At 44.1% G+C, this 24,288-nt stretch overlaps 1 protein-coding gene across 3 annotated transcripts in view; it reads right to left on the bottom strand.

The window, feature by feature from the left end:
- Window positions 1–18,984, bottom strand: part of LOC140478783 (phospholipase D1-like) — a 167,628-nt gene extending 148,644 nt beyond the window's left edge. The window contains exon 1 of one of the 3 annotated variants that reach the window (XM_072572149.1): window positions 18,900–18,984. The gene's annotated coding sequence lies outside the window, so the exon portion shown is untranslated. Of the gene's footprint in view, window positions 1–5,528; window positions 5,846–12,343; window positions 12,361–18,899 lie in introns of those variants that run through there. The other 2 variants (XM_072572150.1, XM_072572148.1) reach the window with 2 other exon arrangements.
- Between the last annotated feature and the right edge of the window lie 5,304 nt (window positions 18,985–24,288).

The raw sequence follows: 24,288 nt of genomic DNA, 5'->3' as shown, positions 1-24,288 counted from the left end.
AGGCTCTGCGTGGGGAACTGAAACATGGTTTGACTTCTGTCACCACTATCTCTACTACTATTAACTTCTCAGCACAAATTTAATTATTCATTTGTTCATGGGATGTGGGCATCACTGGCTGGGTTAGCTTACTGGCCGTCCCTAGTTGTTGTTGAGAAGGTGGTGGTGAACCGCTGTAGTCCAGGTTGAGGTTTCCAACTGAAGTCTCCCATACCTTGTACCATTTGAGCACATCCTCACCACACTCTCTGTAAGGCCTTGACATCTTTCCTGAAGTTTTATGTCCAGAAATGAATACTGAACACAGAACCTAACCTGAGGCCGAACCTGTGAGTTAAAAAGATTTAGCGTGACTCTGTAGCTCTTTTGAACCACACCTGTGTCAATAAAGCCAAGAATCCAGTCTGCCTTTTCAGGTATCTCAACTTGACCCATTACCTCCAAAGAATTCTCTACATGCACACCAAATCTTCTCCCAAACTTTGTACACCAGCCATCTCTGTTCCTGCAGCCCTGTTCACTTTGTACCATGTAGGTCATATTTCCTCTCATGTCCTGCCTCCTGAAATGTATCACTTCACAATTCTGTGTTAAAGTGTATTACCACAAGCCTGCCCACTTGCCAATCTGTTTCTGTTCACTTTATTGTTTACTACACATTTGAAAGGATATCTTTCATACCCCAGTTGGCATGGTGGCTTACTGATCATCATGTTGCCTGACAGCACCAGGGACCTGGGTTTGATCCTGGTCTTGGGCAACTGTCTGTATTGGGTTTGTACATTCTCCCTGTGTCCGGGCGAGTACCCCCAGTCTGGATTTCCCCCACTGTCCAAAGAGATGCGGGTTAGGTGGATTGGCTGTGCTAAATTTCCCATGGTGTCCAGGGATGTGCAGGCTGGATGGAATCGCCATAGGAAATGCAGGGTTGGTGGGATGTGGTGGTTTGGGGTGGGGGGGGGGGGGGGGGTGTCAGTGTGGACCTGATGAGCTGAATGACCTGTTTCTACATTGTAAGATTCTAAGTTCAGATCATTAATTTATATTGAAAAGAGCAGTGATTCCAGTACTGAATCTGGGCGACACTGGTGGGTATATCCCTTCAGTCGACAGACAATCGTCTGCTTTCCATCTGTTAGCCAAGCTCATATCTATGCAACCATTCTGATTTAATCCTGTGGGATGCAATTTTCAATACAAGTCTATTACACATGCTTTATTAAAGACTTTTTGAAAGTCCCTATAGTCAACTTCAATCACATTAACTTTAACAACCCTCTCCATTGCCGCACTGAAGACCTCTAACCTGTCAATTCACTTTAATTTTATAAATTGTGCTTTCATTTGTTGACCTGTACCTTTCCAACTGGCAATAGCTAATGTCTGTAAAAGATTCCGCATTATCAACATTTGTCTGACTGGCCCACTGTCAGCTGGTTGCTAAGTTTAGTCCAGATTTGTTTGAACAATCTCCAGTCATTTATTTACAATCCTCCAGTCACTTGTTAACACCCTGATGAAAATTGGAGGATCATAGCGAAGATCCACTGCATTTTCCAGTCTCATTTCCCTCTGTTATCCAGGATGCATCCACTACTATGTATTGACCTTGGAGATCCATGAAGAAAATTTTAAGAAATGAGTGGGAACTCTGGATGGAGGGAAGGTCTTTGCTGAAGCAGCTGAAGATGGTTGAGTCGAAGATGCTATCCTAAGATTGTCCTCTAGAGATGTTCAGGAGCTGCATTGACTGACCTCTGATCACCACAATCATCTTCCTGTATGCTGGCTATGAATCCAACCAGCAGACAGTTTATGTCCAAACTGAGGACATTTGATTGTAGGGTACAAGGTTAAAGTGGAGGAACGTGATGGTACAATGATTAGGGGGCACAGATAGAATGTTCTGGGTAGGGGAGAGGGACAATGAGGTTTTTACACAGAATGACAATGAGCTGGAACTCACTGCCTATGATAGGGTAGGAAGAGGTGAAGATAATTAATTTCAAAAATGGAAATCACGCAAAGGGTGGTGCATGCATGGAATGAGCTGCCAGAAGAAGAGATGGAGTCTGGTACAATTCCAACATTTAAAAGCATCTGGGTGGGTAGGAAAGGTTTAGAGCGATGTGGGCCAGGTGCTGGGAAATGATTAGATTCCCTACGGTAGGGAGGCAGGCCTATCGGCCCAACAAATCCACACCAACCCTCCGAAAAGTAACGCACCCAGACCTATTCCCCTGTACTATATTTACCCTGACTAATGCACCTAATACTATGGGCAATTTAACATGGCCAATTCAACTGCACATCTTTGGATTGAGGGAGGAAAACCATGCAGACAAGGGGAGAATATGCAAACTCCACACAGACAGTCACCCGTGGGAATCAAACCCGGGTCCCTGGCTCTGTGAAGCAGCAGTGCTAACCACTGAGCCACTCAAGGAATTTAATTTAGGCAATCTAGTCGGCGTGGACAATTTGGACCGAAGGGTCTGTTTCCGTGCTGTCTCTGTGACTCTATGACACTGAAGTTCCAAATTGGAGGAAGGCTAATTTTGACTGTATTAGACAAGAACTTTCAAAAGCTGACTGGGATCAGATACTTGCAGTTAAAGGGACGGCTGGAAAATGGGATGCCTTCAAAAATGAAATAACCAGAGTCCAGAGAAAATATATTCCTGTCAGGGTGAAAGGAAAGGCTGGTAGGTGGAGGGAATGCTGGATGATAGGGGAAATTGAGGTTTTGGATAAGAAAAAGAAGGAAGCATATGTCAGGTATAGACAGGATAGATTGAGTGAATCCTTGGAGTACAAAAGCAGTAAGAGTATACTCAAGAGGGAGATCAGGAGGGCAAAAAGTGGACATGAGATAGCTTTGGCAAATAGGGCTAAGGAGAATCCAAAGGGTTTTTATAAATACATGAAGGACAAAAGGGTAACTAGGGAAAGAATAAGGCCCCTCAAAGATCAGCAAGGTAGCCTTTGTGTGAAGCTGCAGGAAATGGGGGATATATGAAAATGAGTATTTTGCATTAGTGTTTACTGTGGAGAAGGATATGAAAGATATAGAATGTGGAGATATAGATGGTGACAGCTTGAAAAATTCCCATATTTCAGAGGAGGTAGTGCTGGATATCTTGAAATGGATAAAAGTGGATAAATCCCCAGGACCTGATCAATTGTACCCTAAAACTCTGTGGGAAGCTAGAGAAGTGATTGCTGGGCCTCTTGGTGAGATATTTGTATCATCGATAGTCACAGGTGAGGTGCCAGAAGACTGGAGGTTGGCTAACTCAGTGCCACTGTTTAAGAAAAGTGGTAAGGAAAAACCAGGGAACTATAGACCAGTGAGCCTGACCTCGGTGGTGGGCAAGTTGTTGGAGGAAATCCTGAGGGACAGGAGTTACCTGTATTTGGAAAGGCAAGGACTGATTAGGGATAGTCAGTATGGCTGTGTGTGGGAAATCATGTAGCATGATTTTGATTGAGTTTTATTAAAGAAGTAACAAAAGGGGATTGATGAGGGCAGAGCGGTAGACGTAATCTATATGGACTTCAGTAAAATGTTCAACAAGGTTCCTCGTGGGAGACTGGTTAGCAAGGTTAGATCTCATGGAATACAAGACGACCTAGCCACTTGGATACAAAACTGGCTTGAAGGTAGAAGACAGAGGGTGGTGGTGGTGGAGGGTTGCCTTTCAGACTGGAGGCCTGTGACCAGTGGAGTGCCACAAGGATCAGTGCTGGGTCCACTACTTTTCATCATTTACATAAATGATTTGGATGTGAACATAGGAGGTACAGTTAGAAAGTTTACAGATGACACCAAAATTGGAGGTGGAGTGAAGAGCAAAGAGGGTTACCTCAGATGACCACGGGATCTTGATCAGTTGGGCCAATGGGCTGAGAAAAGGCAGATGGAGTTTAATTTAAATAAATGCAAGGTTCTGCATTTTGGAAAGGCAACTCAGAGCAGGACTTATACACTTAATGGTAAAGTCCTGGGGAGTGTTGATGAACAAAGAGACCTTGGAGTGCAAGTTCATAATTTCTTGAAAGTAGAGTTGCAGGTAGATAGGATAGTGAAGAGGGATAGAGGGATAGGTTTCGGGTGAGAGGGGAAAGATATAAAAGGGACCCAAGGGGAACTTCTTCATGCAGAGGGTGGTGTGTATATGGAATGAGCTGCTAGTGGAAGTGGTGGAGGCTGGCACAATTACAGTGTTTAATCAACTCTGCGATAGTTCTTTGCCTGTCTAATTTTAACAGATTACAGCATGGTGAATCCTTTCTGTGTAGCTGGTTTAAATTCTCAGAGGGGCTTGCACCATGTCTTAACAATATGAATAGGAAGGGTTCAGAGGGATATGGGCCAAGTGCTGCCAAAGGGCTTAGCTTAGGTTGGAATATCTGGTCGGCATGGACGAGTTGGACCAAAAGAGTCTGTTTCCGTGCTGTATATCTCTATGACATGGGGCACTAGAGAAGAATAAAATTTACAGGGGCCTTGGAGAGTCATTGTGAAAATTAAGACTGACTGTATTGTTCTACAGAGAGTAAATATGGATTTGATGGGCTGAATGGCCTCCTTCTAGGCTGTAATGACTGGATAACACTGACTCCAGGTCCATGTCCTGCTCTAGTTATTCCCCCGGTCTAGTTCCTGTTTTCTTCACAGCTCAAGCTGAAGTTCATTTAAAACCTTCAGCAATTTTTATTTTTTACTCCCTTGAACACTCTACTCCATCAAGCAAGTAGCCCCTATAACACAGCAACTGAATAAACCTGTACCTCCATACTCTAGTATTTCAGTAACAAAAGTATGCTGCAAGATACACTGCAGAAATTCACTAAAGCACCTTCCAAACCCACAACCAACTCCACTTAGAAGGACAAGGGTTCCAGATACATGGAAAACCACTGCTATTTCACATTCTCCCCATGTCTGCGTGGGTTTCCTCTGGGTGCTTCGGTTTCCTCCCACAGTCCAAAGATGTGCAGGTCAAGTGAATTGGCCATGCTAAATTGCCGATAGTGTTAGGTGCATTAGTCAGGGGTGAATGTAGGGGAATGGATCTGGGTGGGTTGCTCTTTGGAGGGTCAGCGTGGACTTGTTGGACTGAAGGGCCTATTTCTACACTGTAGGGAATCTAATCTAATTAGCCAATTTCCCTTTCGAGACACTCTTCATCCTAACTTGGAAATGTATTGCTGTTGCTTCAGTGTCACTGTGTCAAAATCCTGGGAGTCCCTCCCCTACAGTCTTGCAAGTGTAATGGCACCACAGTGACTACAACAGCTCAAGGAGGCAGCTCATCACCACCTTCTCAAAGGCAGCTAGGATAGACAAATTACAGCCCAGCCGAAAATACCCACAGCCTGGCCAATAATGGCAACTTACATGAAACACAAGTTATCCAAGAGTGTAAAAAGTGCTAGAGGTTCTCTGGATCATCCAGATGCACTACACAAACCAAAGTCATTATGCTCTTAGGACTTGGGGAAAAGTAGTTTTGCACAGTTACCTTCTCCTTTACACAGTCTGGCAGATCACTTCCTGAAAAGTCCTGTATTTTCCAGTTACACCAGTTTTTGCTGCTTTGTTGTTCTTCCCTTCTCTCTGATAGTTCATGGGTTGCGTACTTCCAGCGTTCAAGAGGTGACTTGTAAAATGGATCTCCCGGGCACTGAGCGCACACTGGACCCAGCAAATGGAAACAAAGCCTGACACACACCCATAGGTCATAAATTATACTCCTGTCAGTGACTTCATTTGAATTTCCAGCCAAACAGGTTTGCACTTTCTTCTAAAAGGGTTTTACTAATATAACAGAAAGTTCAGGTTGAGAAACTTCTACATTTTAAGCTGCCGGGGTAAATCGGCCCTCGCTCCTGAAGTTCCTAGTGACCCAGACAGCAGCAGTCAGAGTTCAGTTAACCCATTACACTCTGATCACCATCTACAATTCTGTGTTTTTCAACAAGAGAAAACAATGAGACTGAGAGTGAGGGCTGGGACACATTCCAACTCAGTGAGTCATGGCTTTCTCAAGTATTCAGTAAAGGGTCAAACAATGAGGGTGAGATAAGCTGATTAAGAAAGTATGGTACACTTGCCCTTTTAAAAATACTTTTAACCTATGATTCAAAACAGGCTGTTCAAGGATGGTATTACACACCTCTGGAGCAGGTGGGATTTAATAGTGGATTAGTGGTGCTGGAAGAGCACAACAGTTCAGGCAGCATCCAACGAGCAGCGAAATCGACGTTTCGGGCAAAAGCCCTTCATCAGGAATAAAGGCAGTGAGCCTGAAGCGTGGAGAGATAAGCTAGAGGAGGGTGGGGGTGGGGAGAGAGTAGCATAGAGTACAATAGAGAAGGTGATAGGTCAAGGAGGAGAGGGTGGAGTGGATAGGTGGAAAAGAAGATAGGCAGGTCGGACAAGTCCGGACAAGTCAAGGAGACAGTTACTGAGCTGGAAGTTTGAAACTAGGAGGAGGTGGGTGAGGGGAAATGAGGAAGCTGTTGAAGTCCACATTGATGCCCTGGGGTTGAAGTGTTCCGAGGCGGAAGATGAGGCGTTCTTCCTCCAGGTGTCTGGTGGTGAGAGAGCGGCAGTGAGGGAGGCCCAGGACCTCCATGTCCTCGGCAGAGTGGGAGGGGGAGTTGAATTGTTGGGCCACGGGGTGGTTTGGTTGATTGGTGCGGGTGTCTCGGAGATGTTCCCTAAAGCGCTCTGCTAGGAGGTGCCCAGTCTCCCCAATGTAGAGGAGACCACATCGGGAGCAACGGATACAATAAATGATATTAGTGCATGTGCAGGTGAAACTTTGATGGATGTGGAAGGCTACTTTAGGGCCTTGGATAGAGGTGAGCCCAGGTGGGATCTAAACCCTGGTCTCCCAGCTCAGAGGTGGGGACACTACCACTGCGCCATAAGCTTTCCTCTAATGTTGAATAGCAGTATCTCTATGCTAAATAGGATCTATTCAGAACTGATCTGTAGGTGCTGGACAACCAGCAGCACAAGAATTGCATTTGAACACAATCTGTAAGCAAGTAGTGTCCTTGACACCCTTCAGGAAAAGGAGAGGATGGATCCTGTCAAGCGGTTCCCTGGCAGACTGTCAAAGCCATTTGGCAGAATGCCTCATCGCCAGAACTTTCAAACAAGCACCAAGACATGGCTTGGCTGGTGGTGAGAAGGGCTCTGCCTGTGAGATTGTTCATGCAGGCCCGGCCTGTCTGCCCCACCTCATGCTACCCTCAAAGCAGCTGTGGTAGGGACCAGACTGTCACACACCTCCTTCTGAAATGTGATTCTGCAGAGAAAGTCAAGAGAGGAATGCAGTGGTGCTTATCGAGGTTCGTCCTGAGCAGCTCTGATGTGGGAAGGCATGCTCTATGGTCTGTTCCCCAAGACGAACATCAACTGTGCCTGGAGGATCATCAATTCAGTAAAAGATGCTCTTTGGTCTGCCCAAAACTTGCTGGTCTTCCAGTCGAAGGAGTTGACCCTGGCTGAGTGTTGCAGACTGGCACATTCCAAGGTCCAATGCTGGAAGGATGGGTTTAAGCTTGGGGCACCTGCCATGGAGGCCTGGTGGGCAGAAACCACCGTGTAAGGCCCCTCTGCCAAAGAATAAGGGAGGGCCCCATTCAATAGTTGGGCCTCAGCTAAATGCCAAGGAGGTTGGTGGTTAACATAAAGAATTGTAAATATCAATGACCCAATGTGTTCTCTGAATGGAAAGACTGTATACATCTGAATGGCATCTTCAACTGTACATGTACCAAAGGTACATGAAGAAAGTATATTTTTGAAATTAAAAAAAAATCTGGTAAATCGTCCACTCAGCCAATACCTTCAAATCTGGTTCAATAAACAGAGAAGGAAGGCTTGCCCAGGGCAGCACCAGTCAGACCTGGATGATTAGATACCCTACTGTATGGGCAACAGGCCCTTCGGCCCAACAAGTCCACATCGATCCCCCGAAGAATAACCCATTCCCCTACATTTACGAAAGCACCTAACAGTATGGACAATTTAGCATGACCAATTCACCTGACCTGCACACCTTTGGATTGTGGGAGGAAACCCACACAGACACGGGGATAAAGTGCAAACTCCACACTGACAGTCGCCTGAGATGGGAATCGAACCTGGGTCCCTGGCGCTGTGAGGCTGCAGTGCTAACCACTGAGTCACCATGCTGCCCAACCTGAAGTGAGAGAACCTGCAGTTACAAAATAGGACTACTTGTGTGCCAAGACAGGAGAAACAGCCAGTGACAAACAGAACTAAGCAGTCCCACATGAAACAGATCACACCTGAACTCTGCAGCCCCACCACATCCGGTCATGAAAGGTAATAAGCAGTTAATCAAGTAACAGGAGAAGAAGGCTCCACAAAATATCCCCATCCTCAATGGAGAGGCCTAGCACAAGTATTTGCAATGTTCAGCCAGAAGTACAGAGGTTTCCAGATCACAGATGCCAGTCGTCAGTCAATCAAATGACCAGGCTCTCCTCAGGAACAGCAAACCCGCCATCTCGGGAATCTGTCTGGTGGACCTTTACTGAATTCCATTGACTGCAAGCAAATTTTTTTTCGGTGAAGAAACTGTACGCAGTACAACCTCCTGTCAGCCACTCTCAGTTCAAATCCTTTTACAATTAAAGGTCATTGATGCCCAATAGATGTATCACCATAGTTGGGAGTTTTTTTTAAACTAGGTCTCCGCATCCCCTGCATTTTGCTACCCCATTCTATGCCTCCTACATCTTGCCTAATCGCATTATAAATGCCCTTCCCCCATCTATAACTCTTGTCCTGTGGCATGTACTTATCCCTTTATCGCCAAACTAAACGTAACCAAATTATGGTCACTCTCTCCAAAGTGCTCACTTACCACTAAAGCAAATCACTTCATTACCAAGCACCAGATCCAGTGTGGCCTCCCCTCTTGTGGCCTCCGCAAAATTCCAGGAATGTGGAGGAGAGGATTGGCAAAATTATTCTGGATAGGAGTGAAAGGAAGAGGGTGGTCATTATGGCCTTTAACTTCCCCAACAATGATTGGAAATGCCATAACCCTAGCATGTCCGATGGATCAGTTTCTGCCCAATGTGTGCAGGAGGGTTTTCTGACACAGTCTGTCAAAGGGCTGACAAGAGGGGAAGCCACACTGGATCTGGTGCTTGGTAATGAAGTGATTTGCTTTAGTGGTAAGTGAGCACTTTGGAGAGAGTGACCATAATTTGGTTACGTTTAGTTTGCCGATAAAGGGATAAGTACATGCCACAGGACAAGAGTTATAGATGGGGGAAGGGCATTTATAATGTAATTAGGCAAGATGTAGGAGACATAGAATGGGGTAGCAAAATGCAGGGGATGGGGACAATTGAAATGTGGAGCCAGTTTAAGGAACAGATATTGCGTGTCCTTGATAGGTCTGTCCCTGTCAGACAGGAAGGAAGTGATACGGTAAGAGAACTGTGGTTTACGGCAGAAATTGTATCTCTTGTTAAGTGGAAGAGGGAGGCTTATGTGACACTGAGATGAGATGGTTCACATGAGATGGTGGAGAGTTACAGATTAGCTAAGAAGGATTTAAAGAGAGAGTTAAGAAGAGCAAGGAGGGGAAATGAGCAGTCTTTAGCAGGTAGAATAAAGGAGAACCCTAAAGCTTTCTATAGCTTGGAGAGAAATAAAATGACGACTAGGGTAGGAATAGGACTAGACAAAGACAGAAACGGGAAGTTGTGTGTGGACCGTGTAGAGATCGGAGAGGTGATAAACGAATATTTCTCTTCTGTTTTCACTCAGGAAAAGGAGAATATTGTAGAGGACATGACTGAGCTATGGCCTCTTAGATTAGTAAGGATTGAGTTTAGTAAGGAGGAGGTGTTATCAATTCTAGAAGGTGTGAAAGTAGGGAAGCCCCTGGGCCGGATGGGATTCATCCAAGGATTTTCTGGGAAGCTCGGGAGGAGATGGTGGAGGCCTTGATCTTTGAGCCATCATTGTCTACAGGTTTAGTACCAGAGGATTGGAGGATTGCAAATGTTATGCCCTTGTTCAAGAAGGGTGGTAGAGATGACCCAGGTAATTATAGACCAGTGGACCTTATGGCTGTCGTAGGAAAGGTTTTAGGAAGTATTATAAGATATAAGATTTATAATCGTCTAGCAAGCAAAAATTTGATTGGAGATAGTCAACATAGTTTCATCGTGTCTCACAAACCTCATTGAGTTTTTTGAGAAAGTGATCAAACATGTAGATGAGGGTAGGGCAGTTGACGTGATGTACATGTAATTCTGTAAGGCTTTTGATAAGGTTCCACATGGTAGGCGGTTGGAGGAAATGCAGATGCATGGGATTGAGGGTGATTGAGCAGTTTGGATTAGAAGCTGGCTTTCTGTGAGAAGGCAGCGAGTGGTGGTTGATGGGAAATATTCAGCCTGGAGTCCAGTTACTAGTGGTGTGCCACAAGGATCTGTTTTGGGACCACTGCTGTTTGTCATTTTTATGAATGACTTGGACGCCGGCACAGATGCATGGTTTAGTAAGTTTGCAGATGATGCAAAAGTTGGTGGAGTGGTGGGCAGTGTGGAAAAATGTTGCAGGTTGCAGGGGAACTTGGATCAACTGCAGAATTGGGCTGAGACATGGCAAATGGAGTTCAATGGAGATAAATGTGAGGTGATTCACTTTGGGAAGCAAAACAGGAAGGCAGAATACTGAGTCAATGGAAAGATTCTTGGTAGCATCGATGTGCAGAGGGATCTTGGTGTCCATGTACATAGATCCCTGAAAGTTGCCACTGAGGTTGATAGTGCTGTTAAGGCGGCATATGGTGTGTTAGGTTTTATTGGTAGAGGGATTGAGTTCCGGATCGTGATGTCATGCTGCAACTGTACAAAACGCTAGTGCGGCCTCACTTGGAATATTGTGTACAGCTCTAGTTGCCCCATTACAGGAAGGATGTGGAAGCATTGGAAAGATGCAGGGAAGATTTACCAGGATGTTGCCTGGTCTGGAGGGAAGGTCTCATGAGGAAAGACTGAGGGACTTGGGTCTGTTCTCATTGGAGAAAAGGCAGCTAAGAGGGGGCTTAATAGAGACACAAGATGATCAGAGGATTAGATAGAGTAGACAGTGAGAGTCTTTTTCCTAGGACAATAACGTCAGCATGTACGAGGGGATATAGCTACAAGTTAAGGGGTGATAGATTTAAGGCAGATGTCAGACGCAGGTTCTTTACTCAGAGTGGTAAGAGAGTGGAATGCCCTGCCTGCCAATGTAGTTAACCCAGCCACATTAGGGGCATTTGAACGTTCTGATGACGATGGGATAGTGTAGGGGGATGGGCTTACATTAGTTCACAGGTCGGCGCAACATCAAGGGCCAAAGGACACTGTATTGTTCTATGTTCTATAGCAACAATATCTCTACATTAAGAACAGATGATCAAAAACAACACAATTCACTGGAAATGTATGCAGTGACATTCCATTGCATTCACAGTCTCTTGGAGGCAAAGTTAAAAATCACACAACACCAGGTTATAGTCCAACAGCACTAGCTTTTGGAACACTGCTCCTTCATCAGGCGACAATCACTTGATGAATGAGCAGTGCTCTGAAAGCGAGCGCTTCCAAGTAAACCTGTTGGACTATAACCTGGTGTTGTGTGATTTTTAACTTTGTACACCCTAGTCCAACCCCAGTGTCTCCAAATCATGAGAATGCAAGGTCCCCATTTGGCCTATTGTGTTATTGTCAGACTGCCCCGCTGTCTCCCCACAGCCATGTACATTCTTTCCCCACAAACATATATCCAGTTCCTTTCTGAGGATCACCATTAAATCAACTCCACGACCTCTTCCAGCAACAGGCTCCAGTTCAAATCAACTATTGTATTTCATGTTCTTTGACCGTTTTGCAAATCATCTTTTGATTATTTCCCTGACGCAACTTTGCAATTAAAAGAAAACATACTTTTTTTTTTAAAAAACACAGTTTTATAATTGCTGCACCCTAAATGTTTAAACACAGACAGTAAAACCTAATTTCATGCAAAATTTACACAGGAACAGGAGTAGGCCACTTAGGAGAAAGTGAGGACTGCAGATGCTCGAGACTAGAATCAAGGGTGTGGTGCTGGAAAAGCACAGGTCAGGCAGCATCCGAGGAGCAGGAGAATCAGGCATAAGCCCTTCATCAGGGATGAGGCCTATGCCATTTAATATGATCATAGCTCATCGAACACGTCCTTTACCCACCTATTCTCACAATCCTGTGTGCCACTGGTAACTACAAGTCTACCAAACTGTACCTTAAATGTATTTTCAAAGAGTTGAGCTTTCACAGCCTTGTGTGGTGCAGAATTTCAATGATTCACAATCCTCCGAGTATAAAGATCTTCCTGCGCAACATTAGCATCTGCCAGCAATTCCAAAGAAGATGAGGGAATAGTTCGATTTAGCAGCACAGGTTGAAGGAACTAATGTCATTTGGTAAGGCGGACAGCAAGCAAGTGGTCACTGAAATAGTCAGAAATTAGCAGTTAGATTGTATCAGAGATAGGGAGCTGTGAGAGTTGGAGGAAGTAACCATAGTGCAGCTTAAGGAGTAGTGAAAGAAGTCATTACATTCTAGATTTTAATCGCCTCTCGTCTGCTAGAAGGGAGCTGCTTAAGATTAATGAAGCAACATCTCACGCTCTGGATTAGGGGTTTAATTTGGTGAGGAGCTCATTTGTTGAGCAACATTCACCTTGCCTAACACTAGATCTGCTCAAAAACCACAGACACAGTTTAAACGGTCATGTCGTTAACATTCCACAGCGTCACAAAATGCTCACACCCTCAACTGGTCATTTGATTATTAAGCTGACGCCCCCGGAGACAAGCTGATGGAAACACTTCATAAATCAGGTAGCTTATGTGGACAGAAGCAGAGGAGTTGATGTTGCAGGTTGATTATCTTTTCATCAGGACTGGGAACCGAGTGAATTCTGTGGGCTTTACTCCAATCTAAATCGATGAGGTAGTTCAAGTCTGATCCCCTCAATTTTGTGCCGAATGCTGTTGTGTAAAGGCATTAGAATCCTGGAATTCCTTTTGATAACATCACAGAGCGACACATCACAGAGCACAAATCTCAGTGTCAAGATTAGAGTGGTGCTGGAAAAATCGATGTTTTGGGCAAAAGCCCTTCATCAGGATTCCCGCTTCCTGATGAAGGACTTTTGCCAAAACATCGATTTTCCTGCTCCTCAGATGCTGCCTGACCTGCTGTGCTTTTCCAGCACCACTCTAATCTCGGTTCAGCAAAAATACCACTAGGCCATTGCCTAGTTATACCCAACAGGCAGTCAGTACATTCTCATGGTCATGATATCAATACTGTATCATAATGTGATCAGCGGCTACAAAAATCTCATACTCCATCTTACCTCTGGTCACTTGAAGCATGACACTCTACTAGAACTAGGTTGCACTGTTGTACACTGACAGCTTAACATTAGCCCAGAGACTTGTTGCCTGAGGAATTATAATGTTAATATATAATAATCGTAACAAATCTCCATTCGATTCATCAGTACCTCGATATCCATCTTACGTTACAGGAGACAACAAGCATTACCACGTTAGGTTAAACACCTTGTTTGGAGGCAAGTTCGCATCACATCTACCCTTTCAGGCTCCTTTGTAATTTTAGTGACTTCTATCAGTTCAACTATCAAATGTCTTTTTCCAGATGAACGAGCCACAGCCTGGATAATTATAAACTTTCAGTTCTGCTAACATCAACCTTTTCTTGCACTCGTTCAAATTTCTCACAAAAATGTTTTTCTCCCGATCATCTTTCCCAACAGTTGTTGACCTAGTTCAGGTGGGTGATAGTACATTCATGGAGAATTTAACCATTTAGACCCCAAGTTGTCCACTGATAGGACAGGCCAACTTACATCAATAGAGATAACCTCTTGTTTGGTGCAATAGGCAAGTGGGTCAAGTTTTGAGTGGTAGAGTAACCAGTTCAAATAGGACAATGAAATCACAGCTTTCCCCTGAACCTTTTCAGATATTCCAGCCTTGGGCAACTATCTGTGTGGAGTTTGCACATTCTCCCAGAGGATTTGCTCTCACAGTCAAAGATGTGCAGACAAGGTGGATTGGCCATGCTAAATTGCCCGTAGTGTTGGGTTGTGTGGATTAGCCATGGGAAATACAGAGTTATGGGGATAGGAGTGGTGTGGGGTGACTTGCTCTTCAGAGGGTCGGTGTGGACTTAATGGGCTGAATGACCTGCTTCCACACTGTAGGGATTTTATGATTCTCCATTGAAGACTCACCTGTGGGGTGCTAACAACTGTCACTTTTTTTTTGGCGAAATAGCTTTTGCAATTCTGGATGTGATAATGGAATTTAAATGAGCTCTTTCCTGTCTACCCCAAACAGCCACTTTCCCCAGTCCTCCTCTCAGTCCTATTTATAACTAATGAAGTCAAATAGAAAACAAACCCCACCTTCTTGAACAAGTCCGTGAAGTCTCGCCCAGGTAATCGTGCAGATTTATTGCAAGTTCCTGCAACCTCCTAGGTAATTCTGGATGGTTGGCAACTCAACGTTAAGACTGAAGATTTTCAACAATGTATCAGAAGCCCAAGAACTGCTTGACAGGGGAAGAATGGCAGGGTTTGTTTCAGCCATTTCCCAGAAACCAAGCTCGCAAAATGATTCACATCTGTTTTAAACTAAGTTTGCACAGCTCAACTTTTCACATTCTCTGTTTTTCTCTCTGGCTGCCTCAGTTTCTTCACATAACACCACACCCAACTGCAACCAACGGAGCAGTTTTTTCCATTCCTCCTTGCCAACCAGCCTGTGGTTTGTCTAAGCGAGATCCGCAATTCAGATCCAAGTTAGCCTTTCCCCGTGAACCCATATCAGCTGCTCTGAACTCACTCCACACTGAAACAAGTGAATTAGTCCACATTTTCAACACAACCACAGTCCAGCCCTGAAAAGAGAGAGGAAAACTTGTCTTTATTTAACCTTCTGAAAAAGGGTCACCGAACCTGAAATGTTAACTGATTTCTCTCCATAGACGCTGCTATATGCTTTTCCAGCAATTTCTTTTACTTCTGATTTCCAGCATCCACAGTTTTTTTTGTCTTTGTTTAGCGTCTTTCATCATGTTTGAGATATCCCGATGTAATGATACTTAATTGGTTGTGAAGTATGTAGTAGATTGAGAGCTAATTTCCACTGGTAACTCCCACAGACATTGCTTTAAAACGATGGCAATTGGAGAGAGCTGTATTTTATTCAGGACATTCGACCAAACTTCCAATGCCTTTTAAAAATATCTCATCGATGGATATCTATTCACTTGAGGGCAGATGGGTGCTCAGTTTAATATCTCATTCAGAAGACAGCCACAGACATTGCTAAACTCCTGCTGCAGTGCTGCGAGCCTGGCTGCAGCATTCAAGAAGGGGATTTAAACCCCTGAACCTTCTGACTCAGAGTGAAAGGTCTGGCCCACTGAGCTGTGGTCGACCAAGGTGAAAGTTCACTGCTGAAGCAATATCATTCAATCTCCAATTTTAGTCAGGGAGCCTCTCTTAAAGGGGAACAAGCTTCCAGTCTGAAAACATGCCAACTGTGTTGCTCGCTTTCTTCATGTCTTCCAAGGTATTATTAAAAATAAATAAAACAGGGAAACCTCCCAGAAGTGATGCAATCATTAGGTCATTCAGTGACAAAGCAGAGCACAATAGTTCCAGGAACATTCGAGTAACACAAAAGCCGGACGACGACCATTTCCAGAGAATTTAACCATCGAAGCCCTGAAACATCGGCTATCACCGTCTCAGAGGTAGGCCTGACCCGGACTCATGTGGAGTCAAGTTTGAGGCGGTGCAGTACCTGGCAGTGTCCGTGGCAGCTGTATTAGGGAGGTGCAGCAAGGACTCAGTGATGTGATATGTTGAGGAATTAAAGAATCCCTAAAGTATGGAAGCAGGCCATTCATCCTATCAATTCCATACTGACCCTCTGAAGAGCAGCCCACCTAGATCCAGCCCATCCCTGTAATCCTGCATTTCCCGTGGCTAATCCATTAAGCATGCACAGCCCGGGACGGTTTTAGTAATTTAGCATGGCCAATCCACCTATCCCCTACGTTTTTAGACTGTGGGAGGAAACCAGAGCACCCGGAGGAAAAACACGCAGACACAGGGAGAACGTGCAAACTCTACACAGTCATCCAAGGTTGGAATTGAACCCAGGTCCCTGGTGTTGTGAGGCAGCAGTGCTAACCACAAGAGTGGCAGAACACTTAACGTGATGGACTGTAAAGTTGAACACTATTTCATTATTTTCCAGACTTCATGTTCAATGTTTTGGTTTATTTTCCTATGTTTTAAGATGGTGCCAAAGGGTAGATGGGTTGATTTTCAATGGCATTAGCATTGCTGAATAACATCATTACCCACCCCCCCAATCAAAATCCTGAGGGTTATCATTGACTAGAGACTAGAGGCCACATTCATGATAAAGGGCTTTTGCCCAAAACGTCAATTTTCCTGCTCCTCGGATGCTGCCTGACCTGCTGTGCTTTTCCAGCACCACACACTCAACTCTAATCTGCAGTCCTCACTTCCGCCTTGAGACTGAACTGGACAAGACATTAATACTGTGACTATAAGAACAGGCCAAATACACATACCACCTGTTCACAAACTATAAAGGCAAAAATCAAGAGTGTAATGGAATATTCCCCATTTATTTGACTGGCTGCCAATCCAACAAAAAGCCAATTAGACCAATCATGATTGGCACCATATGGGCAATAGTGGCTTAGTGGTTAGCACTGCTACCTCTCAACGTTAGGGACCTGGGTTTGATTTTACCCTCAAGTGATCGAGTGGAGTTTGCTTGTCCTCCCAGTGTCCATGTAGGTTTCATCCGTGTGGTCGAGTTTCCTCCTGCAGTACAAAGACTTAGGTTAGATGGCTTGGTCATGTTAAATTGCCTTTCGTGTCTAGGGATGTGTAGGTTGGGTGGATTAGCTCTGGGAAATGCAGAATTACAGAGTATGGGATGGAGGGTTGGATCTGGGTGGGATGCTGTTTGGAGGGTTAGGGTGGACTCGATGGGCCAAATAGCCTGCTTTCACACTATAGGGATTCTATGATATCCACAAACAAATATTCACCCCTTTTAATCACGGATTCTCAGTAGCATTTACAAGATGTACTGCACAAACTCACCAGAAGCTCCTTAGACAGCACCTTCCAAAACCATGACTATGACCATCTCGAAGGACAAGGGCAGCTGGGCTATGGGAGTACCACCACTGGCAACTTCATTTTCAAGCCACTCATCATCCAGGCTTACGAATAGATCACCACTCCCTCAAGGTCATTGGATCCAAATCCTGGAAACCCTTCCCTAAGGACATTGAGGGGCTACCTACAGCAGTTCAAGGTGGCAGCTTGATCCTGGGTAACATGGATCAGGCAATATGTACTGCCCAACAGAGATATCCACATCCTATGTGTGAAGGATCATCCCAGCTGGACCCTTGCACCAGGAAATCTTTCATCATTTAATTTCTCCTGCCATCAGTCCTCCTTATCTTCATCATCTCCCCTCCCTGTCACATGTTCAAGATGTATTGCATTAAAATAATAATTAGAAACACAAGATAGCCAGCCTGAGCTGTTAAATCATTTCCATTGTGTACAGGAGCTGTGCAACTGTAGAGTAGTCCCTCAAAAATTTGCTTTTGTGGAAATTGAAGCAATGAAAGAAAGACAGAGAGAGAGAGAGAGAGCGAGAGAGCGAGCAAGAGAGAACTACTTGTCAGAGGCATTTGGGATCTTTTACTAGATAATGATCTCATATTTAATCACAACACATTTACTGTAAGACAACCTATTTGCTTTATCTTATTATTCTTCCCTGCCAGTCCAAACAGTGTTCCATTCAGAAGTCAGCCCAACTTAAACTGACAAGAACAATATTGACATGAGGTCATTAACACTTTTCCCCCCCCCACAGATGCTGCCACACCTGCTGAGCAATTTTAGCATTTTTCACTGCAAATCCAAAAGTAAAATGACCTCAGTATTTTGCACTTGTCTAATTACTAAAGCTTCAAAAATACCTTGGCAATTTACATCATCAAGATAAAATCCCAGTATTTGTAATCCTTTCTCATGATCACCAGCAATGACATGCAGCACAGGGAGAGAAGGCGGAATGGAACAATAACATGCAGGCCATTAAACATCAGGCAAAGAGCAATATTTAAAGGCCTTCATTTGCATAGCACCTTTCACAACTTCGATGCATCATAATGCACTTCAGTCAATGAACTACTGTTTGGAGTGTCACTGTTACAATGCAGGATTACATTAATTGGACACTTGCTTTGTGCACAAGCAGTGTGAAGTGAGTGGACAATCTGTATTTTAGCTGAGGGGTTATTAGCACAAGGCACTAGGGAGAACACCCCTGTCTATTCTTTATGGTAAGTTGAAAATCACAAAACACCAGGTTATAGTCCAACGGGTTTTTAACTTTGTACACCCCAGTCCAACACTGGCATCTCTGAGTCATATCTTTGTGATAGGAGTAGAGAACAACTTGGGTCAAAGTTATCCCTCCCAAGTGCCCCTTTAAATCTGAAGGTTGCCTGAAAGGTTAAGTCAGCACTCCATTCTGTTCTCAGAGTGCAAAGAAAGAGGTTGACAAATTCTCATTAAGATCAGGAGCTCACCACAATTACAGCTTAGAAACAGTCAGTCCTGTATTTCCTCAGGGCACATTCGGTCACAGAACAGCCTTCGGTAAGGTAAATAAAAAAATTACCATCAAAAACAATGCTTGGTAAAGGCCCGACAAGTGGAAGGTCCAGAGGAAGAAGTCTTCAAACTTTTTGTTTTCCAGGAGGCGGTACTGGTGAACCGTTGCCAGCCCTTTGTGCTTTTTGAATAAACCCACATCCCCCTCAGCTGCACAGGCCTGAGCTGGCCAAAGGACTGCAGGAACATTAGAACAGGAGGACAATATTTTGCTTGTTGAACCAGCTTCATCATGGAATTAAATCACAGCTGATCTAAAACATCTTTAAATACTGTACATCCTGCTTTTACCCCATATCCCCGAATTCCTTTGGTTGATAGAGATCATATAAATCTATATTTTTAAATTAACAATTAACCCAGCAATAACTCGTGGAAGCAGATTCCAAACTGCTACCAGTACCTTTCAGAGCATTTTTTTTTCATTTTACTTCATTACAGAAGGGTCTGTCTCTTGGGTTTTCAACCGTGAACCCCACACCCCTGACTTAAAGCCTTCAACCTACTCTATTAGCTCCCTCTTAAAATTTTGATCAAAACCACATCTCCAGTGATAAATATCCCCCAAGCCATGCGGTGAAATGTTAAATTAGATCTGGGTCATGAATAGGGGAAAATGGCAAGGTCTTTTCCCCAGGGTAAGGGAGGCTGAAGCTAGAGGTCTGATGTTTAAGGTGAGAGGGGAAAGATTTATAATGAATCTAAGGGGAAACTTTTACATGCAGAAGGTGATGCGTACATGCAATGAGTTGTAAGAGGAAGGGGCGGAGGCTGGTATAATTACAACTTTTAAAAGGCATCTGGATATTAAGGATTTGGAGGGATATGGGCCAAATGCTGGCAAATAGGACTAGGTTAATTTCGGATATCTGGTTGGCATGGACACGTTGGCCTGAAGGGCTGTTTCCATGCTGTACATCTCTATGACTCTGCGTCATCTTCTGATTTACTGACAGACAGCAGCATTACATACATCTGCCTCAATCTATGAACATCCTATGCCCCTTTTCACACTCTTGATGACAGAAATCAAATGGTCAAATTAACCCGTTAACAATCACTTAAAATGACACTTCAACGATAGCAAAATATTAAAGGAAACTGATCAAATTGCATTAAAATTAGGTGCAGCGTCACAAAGAACCCTCCAGTACAGCCACATGCCTCCTCCTGGCCGGTGATTAGGAGCAGTGCAAAGCAGAAAGACAAACAAACATTTAGGGATCACCGTCATATTAACAAAGGGGCTCGAATATTGCATAGCCTAGATAAATATGGGACAGGTCCCTCTTTATATTCCAGAGAAAGAAATCTACATGGAAATCAGATTCAGTAATTAACAGAGCCAAAAAGGGGCAAAGTTACTTATAATTTTAAAGGGCCCAATTAAAACTAATCAAATAAAATAGTGATAGTCCCTTAAAGGGGAACGAACAAAAATCCAAACATTAACTTAATTTTCCATGGGATATGATGTACTTTAGTGGCCAGCATTTGCAGATGCCTTAAACATACCAATGGATACCATGTACACCCAGGCACAAATATAACCACATGAAAGCAAGCCCCACCATCAGAGATATATTTCCCTCTCTATCCCTATCTGCAATCTGCAAAGACCATTCCATGCGGGACTCCCTCATTAGGTCCACACCCCCACCAATCCCAGCCAGCACCTTTCCTTGCTACCACAAGAGGTGTAAAACCAGCACACACACTTCCCCCCTCAACTCCGTCCAAGGCCCCAATGGATCTTTTCACATCTGGCAGAGATTTTCCTGCACATCTAAACACCTCATCTATTGTGTCTGTTGCTCTCCTCTACACTGGGGAGATAAGATGCCTACTCACAGAGCATTTCAGGAAAATTTCTGGGACACACGCACCCAATAACCCCACTACCCTGTAGCCAACCATTTCAACTCCCCCTCCCACTCCACCAAGGACATGCAAGTCCTGGGCCTCCTCTACCATCAAATCCTAGCCACTCATTGACTAGAGGAACAACACCTCATCTTCCACCTTGAGACCCTTCAAACACATGCCATTAACATCAACATCACCAGTTTCCTAATTTTCCTTTCCCCCACCTCATCCCAGATCCAACCCTCCAACTCAGCACTGCCCTCTTGAACTGTCCTACCTATCCATCCTCTTTCCCACCTATTCACTCCACCCTCCCCTCTGACCTATCACAAATCACCCCTCCACCATCTGCATCCACCTATTGCCTTCCCAGCTCCCTTGCCCCCAGCCCCACTCCCATCTTCCTATTTATCTCTCAGCCCCCATTTCCTCCATCCCCACATTCCTGATAAAAGGCTTATGCCTGAAACATTGATTCTCCTGCTCCTTGGATGTTGTCTGACCTGCTGTGCTTTTCCAGCACCTCTAGTTCTCACTTTCTTTCCTAACACCTTCCACAGCTCACTGTCCAGACCTGTTAATAACCATCTCGTCCAAGCTTAGGACCATACTCATGAAGAGGTCCTCAAATCTGCCTGTCCCCTTCCACACTGCAGCTAAACATCATGAGTTTGGAATCAAAACACATAAACAAAATTTGAGGAGTAGTCCCTTCAAAAACAAATAAAAAGGCATTTGCAATCTAACAAAACATAGCTGCTATTGTAAGTTAGATAAATGTATTCTCTTTTGAAACAACTTAAACCAAACAAGACCAAATTAACTAAATTGGGAAATAACAGCTCGTTGAAAGCCAAGGTCCCTCATTATACTATTTTAATTAAACTAATGGAAACCAAACCAAAACAAATTAAAAGGTCATAGTCCTTGACAGAAATGCTGTAACAGAAGTCAGAATCTCAAAGGAAGCATATCAACTTGATTTCAACTTTTGTTTTGTGCAGTGATGACACACCTCAGCCCCTGTAGCGCCCACTGGCCTCAGAAATCCCTCTTGAAATGTGCTCTGGATGCTCGATCAATAAATACCCATTAGCTGTAGCAGCAACAGAAATTGCGAGAGAAACTCAGCAGATCTGCTAGCATCTGTGGAGAGAGAATAGAATTACTGAAGCTGTAAAGAAGGGACATTGGACCAAAGCATTAACTCTGCTGTCTATCCACTGATGCTGCCAGACCTGCTGAGATTTTCTAGCAATTGCTGTTTTTGTTTCAGATTTCCAGCATCCACAGTTTTTGGTTTTATACTACCTTTTTCCTGTTTATTCTCAACTTTAAAAATACATTTAACACACGATTAACAAATAATTTCCGAATTCCAGGAAGATAAACCACTACAATTAGGTAATCCCTGGATTCAGGGCCTGCCTCTTTCTCTTGCTTCTTCGTGATATCATGAAACAAGCCATCATTAGCAATACAGTACTCAGGAGCCAAGCACAATGCATATTGAGAGAGAATTTAACACCAGAGTCCCAGTATCATTCCTGTCAATCTACACTGTTGTCTCTCCAAGACTAATGAATCATTTATAAAGAGTAATTACCAGAGGTCTTATAAAGAGGGATTTCTGAGGCCAGTGGGCACTACAGGGGCTGAGGGGCATCATCACTGCACAAAACAAAATTTGAAATCAAGTTGATATGCTCCCTTTGAGATACTGCTTTCTGTTACAGTGTTTCTGTCAAGGACTGCCACCTTTTTATTTGGTTTAATTAAAATAGTATAATGAGGGACCTTGGTATTTAATGAGCTGTCATTTCCCAATTTAGTAAATTATGTTTTGTTTGGTTTAAGTTATAGAGTCACAGAGATGTATAGCATGGAAACAGACCCTTCGGTCCAACTCGTCCATGCCAACCAGATATCCCAACCTAATCTCATCCCACCTGCCAGCACCCGGTCCATATCCCTCCAAACCCTTCCTATTCATATACCCATCCAAATGCCTTTTAAGTGTTGCAATTGTAACAGCCTCCACCACTTCCTCTAGCAGCTCATTCCATACACGTACCACCCTCTGTGTGAAAAAGTTGCCCCTTAGGTCTCTTTTGTATCTTTCCTCTCTCTCCCTAAACCTATGCCCTCTAGTTCTGGACTCCCCCACTCCAGGGAAAAAAACTTTGTCTATTTATCTATCCATGCCCTTCATGATTTTATAAACCTCTATCAGGTCGCCCCTCAGCCTTCGACACTCCACGGAAAACAGCCCCAGCCTGTTCAGCCTCTCCCTATAGCTCAAATCCTCTTCAAAAGAGAATACATTTATTCTAACCTGCAATAGGAGCTATTTCTTGTGTGTATTCGATTGTAAACACTTTTTAAATTTGTTTTTGAAGGGACTTCTCTTCAAATTTTGTTTCTGTGTTTTGATTCCAAACTTGTAATCTTTAGCTGCCAGTGTAGAAGGGGACAGACTGGGTTCAAGGACCTCCTCATGGGTATGCTCCTTAGCTTGAACAAGATGGTTATTAACAGGTCTGGGCAGTGGGCTATGGAAAGGATTGTTTAAAATGAGTGCCTGGGTGTGCATGGTATCCATTGGTATGTTTAAGGCCATCTGTAACTGCTGGCCTCTAAAGTACATCATCTCCCATGGAAAATCAAACTAATATTTGGATTTTTGTTAGCTCCCCTTTTAGGGACTATCACTATTTTATATAATAAGTTTTAATTTGGCTCCTAAAAATCATATTGAGTAACTTTAGCCCCTTTTTGGCTCTGTTAATTACTGAATCTGATTTCCATGTTGCTTTCTTTCTCTGGAATATAAAGAGGGACCTGTTCCATATTTGTATAGGCTGTACAATACTGGAGCCCCTTTTTTTGTTATGACAGTGATTCCTAAATATTTGATTGCTTTCGGCCTTTTAAGGGGCTGTTATTTCCCAATTTAGTTAATTAGGTTGTGTTTTGTCCACAATAAATCCACAGACCCCCACCAGCTACCTGGACTACACATCCTCACACCCTGCTTCCTGCAAAGACTCCATTCCATTCTCCCAGTTTCTCCATCTCCGTCGCATCTGACAAGGCCAACTTTAATAAGGGAGCCTCCGAGATGTCCACTTTCTTCCTCAACCGAGATTTCCCAGCACTGTTGTCAACAGGGCTTTCAACCCAGGTCTGACCCATCTCCCATACTTCCTCCCTCATCCCCTTCTTCCCTCCTGTAACAGCAACAGGGCTCCTCTTGTCCTTACCTACCATCCCACCAGCATCCACATCCAGATGATCATCAGCTGCCATTTCTGTCACCTCCAGTGAGATGACACCATCAGATACTTATTCCCCTCCCCTACCTTATCCACCTTCCGCAGGGACCCTTCCCTCTGGGACACCCTGGTCCACTCTTCCTCCACTCCCAACAACCCCCTCACAGCCTATGGCACCATCCCCTGCAACCGCTGAAGGTGTAACACCTCCTCATTTACCTCCTCTCTCCTCAGTATCCAAGGGTCCAAACATAC

This window comes from Chiloscyllium punctatum, chromosome 6 (assembly GCF_047496795.1).
Source record: "Chiloscyllium punctatum isolate Juve2018m chromosome 6, sChiPun1.3, whole genome shotgun sequence".
In the NCBI taxonomy this organism is placed as follows: Eukaryota; Metazoa; Chordata; class Chondrichthyes; order Orectolobiformes; family Hemiscylliidae; genus Chiloscyllium; species Chiloscyllium punctatum.
The sequence above is the reverse complement of the archived record's forward strand: the minus strand, read 5'-3'. Positions and strand labels throughout refer to the sequence as shown.